The sequence below is a fragment of the Sminthopsis crassicaudata genome, chromosome 2 (assembly GCF_048593235.1).
Source record: "Sminthopsis crassicaudata isolate SCR6 chromosome 2, ASM4859323v1, whole genome shotgun sequence".
Classification (NCBI taxonomy): Eukaryota; Metazoa; Chordata; class Mammalia; order Dasyuromorphia; family Dasyuridae; genus Sminthopsis; species Sminthopsis crassicaudata.
Window position 1 is genome coordinate 546,753,860 of NC_133618.1, and position 14,459 is coordinate 546,768,318.

Here is a 14,459-nt window from a genome sequence, read left to right on the forward strand (position 1 = left end):
TTTGAATCTTACTTTTTCCTACCCATAAATCTAGCATTCTTTCCACTGCTCTATAAAAACATGTATTAAATGTTTACTGTGTATAGAGTACTTTGTTAAATACCGAGGAAGATACAAAATTAAATGAAATACAATATTTCCTGACAAAAATACAAAAAATCTGCCCCATCACAAATTCAAATTTTCCTGTGTAACAAAATATATTATAGAATGTTAGAGATGGAATGGACCTTAAAGAACATTTTATCAGATGCCTTCATGTTGCCTGTGAAAAAGCTAAGGCTCAAATTTGAATGGCTTGGCTATAATCAAACAAATTAATGATAACAATAATAAATATTTGTATAGGACTTTAAAGTTTACAAAGTGCTTCATTTATTTGATTTCACTTGATTCTCAAAGGAACAGTGATTTGGGGGTAGTATTTTAACCCTATTTTACAAATGAGGAACCTGATTCTTAAGAAAGTCTAGTGATTTTCCCAGAGTCACATAGCAAGAAAGTGTTTGAGGAAAGATTTGAACTATGGTAGTACTTACACAGTATAGCACACTATCCACTGTACCATCCAACTAAAAGGCTTAGGCCTCAAATTTAGGTGTTCTTGTTCCTAATCCACTGTTCTTTCCCAATCATGCAAATAAAGCAAATCTCATTAAGATCAGGGACTACCTGAGTTCAAATCCAACCTCAGTTGCTTATTAGCCATGTCAGTCTCCCTCAATTTTCTTTTTTGTAAAATGGGAATAATTATATCCCTATCTGTCAGGATTGTAAGGATCAAATGATATAATAATTGTAAAACACTTTGCAAACCTTAAAGCAACATACAAATGCTAATTATTACTGAAGAAGACTATAGTATACCTGATGTTAGCATGTATGAAATAAATAACTTTTAATTTTACTACAAAAAGGATGTGTTGTTGTTCAGTCATTTCATTTATGTCTAACTCTTCATGACCCCATTTGGGGTTTTCTTGACAAAGATATTGGAGAGGTTTGCCATTTCCTTCTCTAGCTCCTTTTACACATGAGGAAACTGAGGCAAACAGGGTAAAGTGACTTGTGCAAAGATGAATCTTCCTTATTCTAGGCACACAGTGCACTGTGCCATCTGAGTGCTTGTGATATATCTAAATATAGTTCTTTAATTAAATATATTTAATGTTCTTTTGTAGCTCTTACCGTCTAGATTATTTATTTGATGACATAGCTGAATATATGCTGTCTTGTACTATTAGCTTTCTTTTTTATATCCTACCTCACCATTTATAGTGATAAATCTGCTAGAGAATAAAGAACAAGTCTCTGCATCTCCCCAAATGCCTAACACAACACTACGTATATAACAGGCTTTTAAAAACATTTTTGTTCGATATTTTTTATCAATAACATGGAAAAAAATTATAGACAGCACCATGGAAAGAGCTCTGGATTTAAAATCAGAAAAAACATGAGTTCAAATCCAATCTTTGATATATATATATTCAGTATCTGAAGAGGGGGAAAATATCTAATTGCTCAAAGCCTTAATTTCCTCATTTGCAAATTGAGTATCTGTAGTGCCTACCTTTCAAGGATATTAACAAGATCAAATCACAAAATGTATGTGAAACATTTTGCAATCTTAAAATCAGATTATCACTTGATTATTGAAAGTTTAGCTGGCATAAATATAAACTAAATATAGCTAACATATTCCATGAAAAACAGAAATCCAAAAAAGATCTCAGATGCTGGAAAAAGCCAAATTTAACAAGATGATATTTGGTTGGGAATAAATGTAAAATCCTATCTTTGGGGTAAAAAAAAAATCAGGTACATTTAGTATGGAATGGTGTGTGTGTCTAAAATTAAAGCCTTGTGAAAAAAATCTGGTTTTAATGTATTTTTAAGGACTTATTCTCTCTCAGTGACTATTCATAGGCCCAATATCACTACATTTGGGCATAGGAATTTCAACATGTATTGTTTCTGACTTAGACTGATTTACTTCTCAGGCAGTCTGGACACTTCCTCCCATCCTGAGACAGGGGAGGTCTCAACATATTAATACTGAATTTAATTCTCATACTCATTTGGCTAGCCCACTGCGGTTCAGAAATCCTGAGTTCAAGAGATCTGCCAATCTCAGCCTCCTGAGATGAGGGGTTACAGGCACAGGCAACTATCCCAAGGTGTTTAAATGGATTTTAATGGATATTAGTTTAGGTCTAAGATTTAAATAGATATTAATCAACTGAAAATTCAATACTGTGAGCCAATAGTAAGATATGGTAGCCCCAAAAGCCAATGAAATCTTAGACTGCATTAAAAAAAGTTGAGTGACCACAACAAGAGAGGAATGAGTTCTATATACTAACCACTAATTATAGCACAGCTGGATTATTGTATCTAGTTTTTGGTACCACATTTTCAGAAAAGATATTTGCAAACGAGCAAATATGGATCATTTGAAGGCATTGGATTTGTTTAATCTTATAAGGAGAAGAATTAGGGGAACAATTATGTCTTAACATTTGCTAAGAGACATAAATAGAAGAAGCAGGAAGGCAGATTTCAAATCAATATAAGGAGAAATTTCCCAGCAGTAGCTCTGTCCCAAAGTGACAGTACCTTCAATGAAGTCTTTTAATAAAGGTTTCAAATAAAAATCATCTAGAGGTTGAATGAGAATTGTGAGAATATTTTAGAGTATATCCCAGCTTTAAGTGGGAATTGGCCAGGATGACCTTTGAGGTCCTTCCAACTCTAAGATTCTATTATTTTAATTCTTAGTCGTTAGAAGGGAAGTACACTTCTATTAATGAAATGAACTAACCATCATAAAATTAATTCAGACTTTTATTATAGAGTCAGAATATTATTCTTTGAAATTCATAGTAGTTTAGGTATAAAAATATTTCAGAGAGATTCATTGAGTAAATGTTAATAAGAAAATGGTAGAGAAAAGAGTGGCTACGTATGTGTATATAATGTACATGTAATATATATGTATGTTACCAGAGAGTGACAATACACACTCATATAATTAAATATGATCAAAGGAATGACTACAAAATATATATTCAGTGATGGGGCATGACAACATATAGATATATCACTTGCTTATTAAATATATAGCTATTGCCACACCCCCTCACTTTACTTTTACCATTTTCTTGTTGTCATTTAATTCAATGAATCTCTTTGAAAGATGTCTATATCTAAAACTATTATGAATTCTAAAGAATAATATTATAACTCTATAATAAAAGTCCAAATTAATTTTATAATGGGTTAATTTCATTAATAGCATAGTATTCTTCTAATGATTGAGAATTTCATGCATACATACATACATGCATGCATACATACATACATTTGAAGGCTGTGTGGAATGAAAAGTTGGCTATTCTTCTTGGTCCTGGCAGTTAGTAAGTAAGAGCAATAGATGGAAGTTAGAAAAAAGGAAAATTTATATTTTAATGTGAGGGAAAACCTTTTAACAATTAGAGTGATCCAAAAGTGATAGGAGTTCCTTTAGGTGGCAGTTAGTTTTCTCTTACTGAAAATCTTTAGCAAGAGCTGCATGGCCTTTCTTTGGCCATATTATAGAATGCATTCTTGCTCAGGTTGGATCAGATTCCTGTAACTGAAATTCTGCTATGTTGTAACACAAGAAGAGAATGTTTAGATGTGTCTTTACAATGGAAGAAAAGGTTAGCTGGGAAAGCATTAAGGCAATGCATGCTTTGGTAGGGAGGAAATGGTAGCAGGTACATGGAGTGGCTTTTCAAAAGAGGAAGTGAAATTCCTGAGGACAAACCTTACCTTAACCATTTTGTGATGTGGTCCACTTTGTTTTATAGAGAAGGAAACAAGTGTTCCAAGAGATTAAACAATTTTTTCAAGCTCCCACAGCTAGTTAGTGCATAGTTTGCTAGGTTCAGAATGCAATAGCCAGAAATTCTGTACCGACTCAGAACAGTGGTATATGCAAAGTAATCTTCCATCTTGTACAGTGGCACCAAAGTAAATACCAGAGCAAAGTTGTTTCATATAATATTGATCCCAAAAAGATAAGGAAATATCTAAATATTCCTCAATCATCCAAATAAGTGATTTTTGTCTAAGCTCTTCTTGCCTTTATTGATACTTTTTAGTTTTTCACTTCTCAAAGAAAGAAATCTATTTTATAAACTGTGACTTTTAAATTCAAATCCTTTCTCTACTCTATGGGTAGTGTTCTGAGAATTTGTAAGTCCTATTATCTAAATTCTGTTAGGTCTTTTCTCCAGCCTATATTTCTAGCCTTATTTCTCATTTGACCTAAAGAAACATTTGACTATGACCAATGGGAGGCAGCTAAATATTGTATTTTTAAAAGTGTTGATCCTTGTAAGGGTCCTTTAAATGGGTAGCCACAGCTCAACAGGAGATTAAGTGGACCAGAAGTAATCTCTGTGGATATAGGACTGCCCTGTGGGTGGGATCCTGGACATATTGAAATAGCTTTGTAATGGGTGACAGCTCTCTCGCTGGTTGGCTGGTGTGTGACCTCACAGGCCCTTTATAAGCCCACTGCAGACAGCAGTTGCTCTCTTTAACCTGAATCCCTAGCCTGGGGTAGCCTAGCCAAGCTGATGGATAGCCCAGAGAGGTAAAGAGTTTGGTGGTGAACACGTGGGTCTTCAGACCAGGTGTTTACTAGGGAGTTAACAAGTCAGGGCATTAAGTCAGGGCATTAAGTGAGTAGGTATAATAAAGGCTTTTAAGATTACATGTGGCTGTTCTTGAGGGTGCTACCTGTTATTAAACTATAGATTCAAGGCCAGAAACCTTTGAAGGCCTCAGAGGAGGCGAGCCAGGTAGAGTTAACACTGCAAAGGTCAGTGGTCAAAGGTACTCTGGTGGGCCTAGAACAGACTGGTAATAGTAACTGCCAGGAGGACATGTTACAGATCCTGGAGTCAGAAAGACCTAAATTCAAATCTTCCCTCAGACATTTATTAGTTGTATGACTTTCAAAATTCACTTAACATTTTTCTGTCTCATCTATAAAATGGGAATAATAAGAGCACCTATCTCTCCAAAAATCATATAACATTTGTTAAGTACTTTGCAAACCTTTAAACACTGTACAAATGCTAGCTATCATTATTTTTATTACTTAGTGTCCTTTAAACATGATAAGGTGCCTTTTGATTTCTGAATTTTTGCTCAAGAACCATTTAGAATACTTTCCCATTTCTTTCTGCCTATTGAAGCTTATTCATCTTTCAAGTCCCACTTCAACAGGTCAGTATTTGAGGAAATTGCAATATTATCATTAGAAATATGACCTCTTACCACTTCATACCTCTCAGATTGGCTAAGATGACAAAAAAAAAGGTAATGATAAATGTTGGAGTGGATGTGCGAAAACTGACACACTGATACATTGTTGGTGGAATTATAAATTAATCCAACCATCCTGAAGAGCAATTTGGAACTATGTGCAAAGGGATATCAAACTGGGCATATCCCTTGATCCAACAGTGTTTCTACTGGGTCTGAATCTCAAAGAAATCATTAAAAAAGAGAAATAAGCTCATTTGGGTAAAAATGTTTGTAGCATCCCTTTTTGTAAGGCCAAGGAACTGGAAACTGAATGGATGCCCATCAGTTGGGGTATGGCTGAATAAGTTGTGGTTTTTGAATATAATGGAATATTATTGTTCAATAAGAATGATGAGTAGGCTGATTTCAGAAAAGTCTGGAAAAACTTGCATGAACTGATGCTAAGTGAAGATGAGTATTACCCAGAGAACACTGTACACAGCAACAACAAGATTATGTGATATCATCTGTGATAGACTTGGCTCTTTTCTTTTTTTTTTTTTCCTGAGGCTGGGGTTAAGTGACTTGCCCAGGGTCACACAGCTAGGAAGTGTTAAGTGTCTGAGACCAGATTTGAATTCAGGTCCTTCTGAATTCAAGGATGGTGCTCTATCCGTGCCACCTAGCTGCCCCAACTTGGCTCTTTTCAATAATGAGATGATTCAAGGCAATTTCATTAGACTTGTGATGGAAAGAGCCATCCACATCCAAGATTGAATATGGATCAAACCATAGTGTTTACACCTTGCTGTTTTTTTGTCTTTTTTTTTTTTCTTTCTCATGTCATGTTTGGTTTTTTGTTTTGTTTTGCTTTGTTTTTTTTTTTTTTTACTTTTGGATCTGATTTTTCTTGCGCAGCCTGAAGAATATAGAAATATATTTAGAATTACATATGTTTAACCTATATTTAATACTAAATTATTTGCTGTCTAGAGGAGAAGGAAAGGGAAGGAGAAAATTTTGGAACACAAAGTTTTGCAAGTGTGAATGTTGAAAACTATCTTTACATGTATTTTGAAAAAATAAAAAGCAATTAAAAAATAGGAATATGACCTCTACCAAAGCAGATATCAATGCCTCTATACCATAATGTAGGATTTTCATGAGTTGTGATGAAAATTTTAATTATCATGTACCAACCTGATAATGATGGAATGGCATATTTTATTATTTAGGAGTTTTACATGTTTTATATTTATGTTAGGTCTTAAAAATATTAATCATGCTTATTGAGATTATAAAGTAAGCAAGAAGATATGAAATAATTTTTGATTAAAAAATGATTGAATCCTTTCTATTTTTCCCCAAAAGAAACCTTTAAAGCAATAGTGTCACCATGTGATTATAAAATAATGTACATAAAGCAAAACATGCAAGATTCAGTGATTTAGATTTAGATGAATGAATATGTGATAAAGTATGTGAAATAATTGAAATATGAACTCTGTGCCTAATGACATAATAAATATTATTACTTTCTATAGTCTCTAAACTTTCTTTATAAGCATACTGAATAAAGCTCAAACACAGGGGAAAAAAACCCTGAGGTTTTTAAAATCTAGCTGGACTAGTCCTTGGATGAAAGATATATAGACTACTGTGCTTGTCTTATCTCTTAGGCCTTTCCAGCATGGTAGTGCCTGACAGAGCCTATATTCTGCTGAGATATTCTTAAGAAACACAAGATTGCCTTCATATCATAAACTCTCTGACTAAGAAGACCTACTGCAAGTCACAGGGTTATAGAATCTTAGATTATTATTGGATAAAGTCTTCAAGGTCATGTGGACTTCTCATTTATTCCTCTCTTTTTACAGATAAAGTAGCAGAGATCTAGAGATTTAGCCAAAGTCACATGGAAAGTACGTCAGAATTTGAATCCAGGATCTCTGACTCGTAGTTCAGTAATCTTTCTACTATGCTGTCTTCCCTTTATTAAGTCTTTTGTTGGTAATGCTATCTTACATTTAAATTGTATTTTACAATTTTCACAGAAGTTTCGCATGTAATCCCATTTGATCTTTAAAACAAACTTATGTCTTTAAGTAGATAAAGTAGTATTAGTCTCATCAAATCCTCTTGATCAATCCTGGTTGCCCTTCTTTGAATGTCTTTTTTTTCCTCTTTTATGTTTTTTCTTTCATGCAATCTGGTGATGACATCTGTGCAATGTTTCTTTGATAATTGTATTTCATCTGTGTAAATCAAATCTTAGTGAGATTCACTCAAACTGGGACCAAATCAGCTAATCATACAAATAGTGACATCATGTCATCTTGCACAAAACTTTTATCCAATTGAGCAGATAGGATTTTCATAAAGAAAATCTGAGGTATTAATTAATTAAGTGTAACTGAATTTCACCTCTTTAACCTTAACTCGTGAGCAAACCTGAGCTAAATAAACATCTGACCATCCAATCTCTTCCACTTAAGGTTAACTTGAGTTTATTATTCAGGCTACTGCCCTTGTGTATTAGGCAAAGCATAAATTACGCATACTAATTACCTTGGATGGGGCACCACTTTAATGAATTCTTTTAATTAAACTGCAACACAGTGGTTTTGCACAGAATGGTCTATATTTCATCCTTAAACTATGTTAACCTTCATCTTTGTCTGGGTGGCTCACACATCCAAGTGGGGAGGCTTTAAGCTTAATTCATCTAAGTGTATACACAGAGCAACCCCCCTTGACTATCACTGGAAAATTTGAAAAATGTTTCTCTTCTGCTCCAAGGCTAAGAAATTAGATGCCTCAGTGAAAAGTTATGATTCTGCCAGGGATACAGAGGGCAAAAGGAAAAAAAAAAAACACCCGCAAAACAAAACAAGGAGGAAATGACAGGACGAAATGGTCTCTGTACTGCTGACTTGAAAAATAAATGATGAGTGGCTACCTTAACAATGTCATTATATTAGTGAAGGCAAGAACCATTTTCCTCTTTGTGCCTTTCTCATTTTTGGAATTATGATAATCCATTTGTTCTCATAACTTTCAAAAAATGTAGTCTAATTTTCAATGTAAGGACTCTATTATCTGCCACCATTAAATAGGCAGAATTTTCTCTCAGATCTATGTCTGGATCATCAGAATACTTCAGTAGAAGGAAGAGTTTTAATCTTCTCTTCCTATGTTTTTACAATGTTCGTAAGTAGCACAATTGATTGTTTTGATTTTCCTTTTCCTGGTGCCTAAACCATCCAAAAACCAATAGGTGGAAAAACTAGATATCAAGAACTAGCATAATTGGAATCTGAATAAGCTACTGGTTCAAGAGAAATAGGAAGGAGATTGTCATTGATATGTGACATCATATAATCCCAGATCAAATTGTGCTTCTGACACACATCGCAGCCAAGTAACAAAGTAAGGCTCTTCCACCTCAGTTTCATTTGCTTCATAGATTTAGACCTAGAAGGCAATTCTTCAAGGCAATTCCCTAATTTTTAGAGAAAAAGAAAGTTGGGCCCAGGATGTGAAGTGACTTGCCTAACATCACATGAGTAAAAAGTAACTGAGGATTTTTACCTAGAATCTCTGACTTTGGAGTCTTTTCTATAGTGCTGTGCTCCCTCTCTCATCTTCCTGCAATACTCTCACTTATCACATAGGGATGGGTCACTGGCTTGTTCTTACAATTATGGTATGCATGGAGATATTTTAGGGACCAGCTAGTCTACACTCAGAGAAAAACATACAAAGAACCCTGAAAATCTGAATGTGTGATAAAATGTCACTTACAAATGATCAACTAAACAAATAATTATTAAGCAAGTTGGGTTTGTTGTTATTGTATTTTATACGTTTTTACTGTGCTAGGTGCTAGAAGAGAAAGTAAATTTAGGTAAGACATAGTCCCGGACTTCAGAGAACTTAGAACTGAAAAGGAAGCTGTGTCACATATAAAAATAATGGAAACCCAAATTAACCCATGATAATAACAACAGCTAGCATTTATAGAATATTTTAATATTTGCAAAGTGCCTTATGTATATTATTAGCTCATTTGATCCTCACAACATGCCTGGAGAGTATGTACTATTATCCCCATTTTACACAAGAAGAAACTGAGGCCATCAGCAGTTAAATATCTTGCTCAAATTCACTTAGCTAGTGTCTCAGGCAGAATTCAAACTTGCTTCAACATGACCCCAAGTATACTATCTCCTTTGAGCCACCCAGTTACCTTGTGTTGATTCTAGTGGGATTTTTCTTTTTTTTTTCTATGGTCTCAGACTATCTGATATGTTCAACAGTGAATGATTGAAACATCCAGTCTGGAGTTCCCCTTATATATAATAAAGTATGGCTCTAGACATTTTGATACTTGCCAAAGCTAGTATCAAAGTTTCTGTCTTAGTCAAAGTGGACTGCTCTGAAAACATTTCTCTCAGAACATTTTTAACAAATATAGATACTATGTGACTTGTGATTAGATATGTTTGTGCATATGTTGTGAGAAGATTAGTCAACCACTAAGAAATGGTTTATATTTTTAATCTCTCTTTTCAGAGATACAAAGTCAATTCTTTGCACACACCATCATCAATTTCACATTTCTTGGTGACTTCTACAGAAATCTCTGCTCAGTTATATTCAAAGTCATCCTGTGAGACATTTATGGAGATTAAACAGTATGTTCCAGGTAGTACCACCTACTTCCTATTTCCATGAATGGAATAAGTCTCACAGAAAGATGAGAATAAAACTCATTGTAGACAGAAAGAACATTACAAAATGATCATTAGTGGGAAGATTTATGGAGAAACTAAAAAAAAAAGATGGGTTAAATAAGTTTTTTGAATTTTCAATATTTTCCCATATATGCAGATACTCAACATTCCTTTTTGTAAGACTTTGTTTTCCAAATTTTTTCCCTCCCTCATTAACCCCAATCCCCAAGACAGAAAGGAATCTGATAATAGGTTGAATTTTAAATATATTTCCTTATTTGTCATGTTGTCCAAAAAAAAATCAGAACAAAAAGGATAAAATCACAGGAAAGAAAGAAACAAACAAAAATGGGAAAATGCTATACTTTGAATCACATTCAGTCTGCATAGAGTTCTTTCTGTATTTGGATGGCATTTTCCATACCAAGTCTATTGAAATTGCCTGGTCAAAAAACTTTTTAGAAAGATGCAAAGATAAGAGGCACCATGTTATAATAGAGAGAATATTAGAGCTGGTGTCAAAGAATTTTGGTTTGAATCTTATCTGCCAATTTTTTCCTATATGACATTGGACAAGTTATTTGACATTCTAAGACTTCTGTAACATCCTTTATAAATTAAAATACAGTTATCCCTTCCACAGCAGAGAAGCTGCTAAAATCTTGAAAATCTGTGTAAATTTTTTTGGTCCTCCTTTTGCAACTTAAATGACTTAAGATGTGAAACACTTGAGATGCAAAAATTATTGTGAGGTCATCTTGAGATGTCACATGAGAGATGTCACATAAATTTAGTCCGTTGAGCCTCAGTGTTTTAGTTTTACTACGTTTAATTTTAAGAAAAATATTTATAGCTGTTCAGTTATGTTATTAAACAGTAAAATACATATAATGTAAATCAAAGTATATTTTCCATCTTTTTCTTCCTCTTTTTTTTTGAAGTTTGATTTTGTTGAAAATCATAAAGCTGTAGATCAATCATAGCAGAGTGATGGTTGATGATGATGGAGATGAAGGAGGTTAGAAAACCAAGCTATATTCTCTTGTCATTATATTTAGGATTAAGCCCCTCCCCTTATTGTCTAGAGGTGGCATGAGATGAAATGACTATATAAACATGTGATGTGCCCAAATCTATTCTCTGGCTTCTGAATATACAAGGAAAACCCTTGGGGGTAAATCCAACTTTCTTATTCTCAAAGTATTGGGAATTCTTTTATGGCCAAGGCACAAACTGGAGAAAGGAAGGAATCTTGGTTTCTAGTCCCAAATATCTAGAAATGATATTTAGCTTTGTATAGGGTAAGAGTTTTCCTAACCATTAGGGAATTCCCATTTATGTGTGCAGTGACAAATGTGTAAAAAAATAAACATTTTTATAGCTTCTTCAGGGCAATTAGGCAGAACAGTGAATAGCTGGGCTTGGAGTCAGGAAGACCTGAGTTAAAATGTAGCTTTAGATACTTACTAGCTGTGTGACTTTGGACCAAGTTAACTTTTGATTCAATTTCTTCATCTATAAAAGGTGCTAGAGAAGGAAATGGCAAATCACTCCAGTAGATTTGCCAAGAAAACCCCTACTGTTGGTCACCAAGAACCATTCATGTCTGAAATGATTAAGCAGCATAATACTTCCTTCAAACATCACATCTCTGATATTGGTGTCATCACCAAAATTGCTATATGGTATTATTAAGCATTAAGTATCGATCTGGCTGGCTTTTCGTATTTAGGAACAAAGCCACAAATGCAAAGGAAACACATTTTTGATGTCTCAGCCTTCCTTATTCTCCTTTGCCAGTTTCAGATTAAAGGTCTGGAAAGATAAGGAGTGACAAAAGAATAAGCTGCTTTGTGTGTTTTATATGATGTAGCTGATGTCGAAGTGGACAAATTAGTAGTAGGTATCATTTCAAACACTGAAGAAAAGGGATCTTTCTCTTCTTCCACTGGTATCTCAGGTAAGTTCACAGGTATTTGTCATGGACTGGTAAAAGTAAGATTTTGTACATCTAGGAAAATAAAACTGAAAATAAAAACAATGTAATGAAAAATTAGTAATAATACTTAGAAATAATTAACATCTATCTAGCACTTCAAGGCCTGCAAAATACTTTAAATATATTCTTCATTTGATGTAAACCAATGTTCTTCCATGTAGGAGATGACCAAAATTTATAAAATTCAGAGATAATGGTCAGAATTTGTATTTTTTTTAGATAAGGCCCCGGCTTTGGAATCAGGATGACCTGAGTTCAAATGTGACCCCAGACACTTAACACTTCCTAACTGTATAATTCTGGGCAAGTCTCTTATGCCCAATTGCCTCACACACCAAAAAAAAAAAAAAAAAAAAAAAAGAATTTGTGGGTTTTTTAAAAGTTAATGGAAATTAGGTTTAAAAATATGAACCTGTGGAGCAATCTAAATGCATTTAATATCCTATGATTATTACTTTTTTAAATTCTAGAAACCAGATCACTGACTTATTGGCTTGTGGAAAATGCCCAATTAAATTGGTGTACATTGGTATGCCTCGTGCATTGACTTCCAGGAAAACCAAAGTATCTGGAGGCAATGCTATTTGGCTCAGCTGCATTTCATAAAATTATATAGGGTCAGTTTTGAATATGTTAAAACTTGTGCTTGTGCTTTAAGCATATGAGTGAGGCCATGTGTATACTGTATAGCCAGAGCATCAACATATATATGAGAAGATGCTTGCCAGCTGTAAAGAGGGACATTATGGACAACTGATTTAATCAAATAGGCAGTAACTCTTGGGTTGACTGCTTCCTTGGAACAACTCCAGAACTTCAGTTTGATTGTGATCCACTTTGGTTCCTTTGTATTTTGTGCTTATTACTTGAGGTCATTTTTTTTGCCATGAGCTTTCCTCATGTTCAGTATCTTGGGATTGTACTCATATGTAACATATGCTCTGACACACCATCTGGTCTTTGTGGATTTCCCAAGTGGCCACTGTACAAAAACCTGCATTTTTGGCAGCCACAAGTGCCCACAGACTTCTTGGTTCCTTTCTTCATCAGACTGTTTTTAAAGTATTAATTGAAGTGATTAAGAAAAAAATAAAAAGAGCATATGGATTGGGGACCATATTATTTAGAAGAAAGAGCAAAAAAAGAAGTGATAAAGGATGAACTCATGTTAATAGTTAAGTTCAGTTGGCATATATGAACGAGTAGAACTGTCTTACCATTTATAAGTGGGCATAATTCCATGTAAGCATAAGGGCTAGAGCAAATTATCCAAGAATCAGTGTACTGTAGGAGCATCAGACATGCTTGTTGAAATCAAGGGCCTTGCCAAGGAAAATAGAGATGGACTTCAGCTTTGAATGAGTGTCTACAAGTTCAAAGACAGCCAAAAGAAAATACTAATAGTGAAGCTCAGAGATGGACTTATCTTCCAAATTTGTAGGAAATCCATTATCACTATCCATTTGTACAAAGAAATCTTTGTTAAATCAGGAAGTAAATTTCACAGGTGGAAATCCCATAGACATATTTAATCTTTCCCCTTCACAGACATAGCTAGAAGATGGAATTTCAGGTCACAATAATATATATTTTTAAAAACTATCTCTTCCAGTCTGAAAATCCAACTATCATTGATGGACCCAATTCAACTACTAATTAGCACAGAGACTTTGCCCTTCTCTGTTGCTGAAATGGGTGATCCTCAGGTAGCCTAGTGCCTCACCACTAAAAGGGACTCATTATGAACAGAGGCTCACCTTTAACTTACTACTCACAGGGGCTCACCACTAAAGTAAATTAACCATGCTGATGCTAGTATATGATTGACTTTAGTATAATTTTAACTCCTAAATTCAGAGCTCAAGTAATGCACCAACCTTGACCTCTTGTATAGCAAGGGATTACAAATTGGTGCTATTATACTAAGCTCAGCTTTTCTATGTTACATTTGGAATGAGGAAGTCCTGGGTTCAAATCCCAACTAAAACTCATACAGGATAATACTGTCTGTGTGTTAGGATGAGACTAAAGATTGGACCTATGATTTCACTGATGCAGGAAAATCCATACAAGGAAACTCATTCTACTAAGGCAGGTGGGTATCTTCTCTTGCATTTTGTAGTCCTAGAGATGACAAGTGTCTAAAAGTTATTTGCCTAGCGTCAAATAGCCAATACTTGCACTTAAACACAGGTTTTCCTGGCTCCTATGTCCCCTCTCTGTTCTCTACAGCACTATATGACTCTAGGCAAAAGCATTTAAACCCTGCTGTGCCTCAGTTTTCTCATCTGTAAAATGGGGATAACAGTAGCACCTACCCCACAGGATTATTGCGAGGATCAAATGAGACACTGTCATAAATCTACAGTGCTATATAAATATAAGCTGGTATTGCATGATTATTAGTATTTTAAAGAATA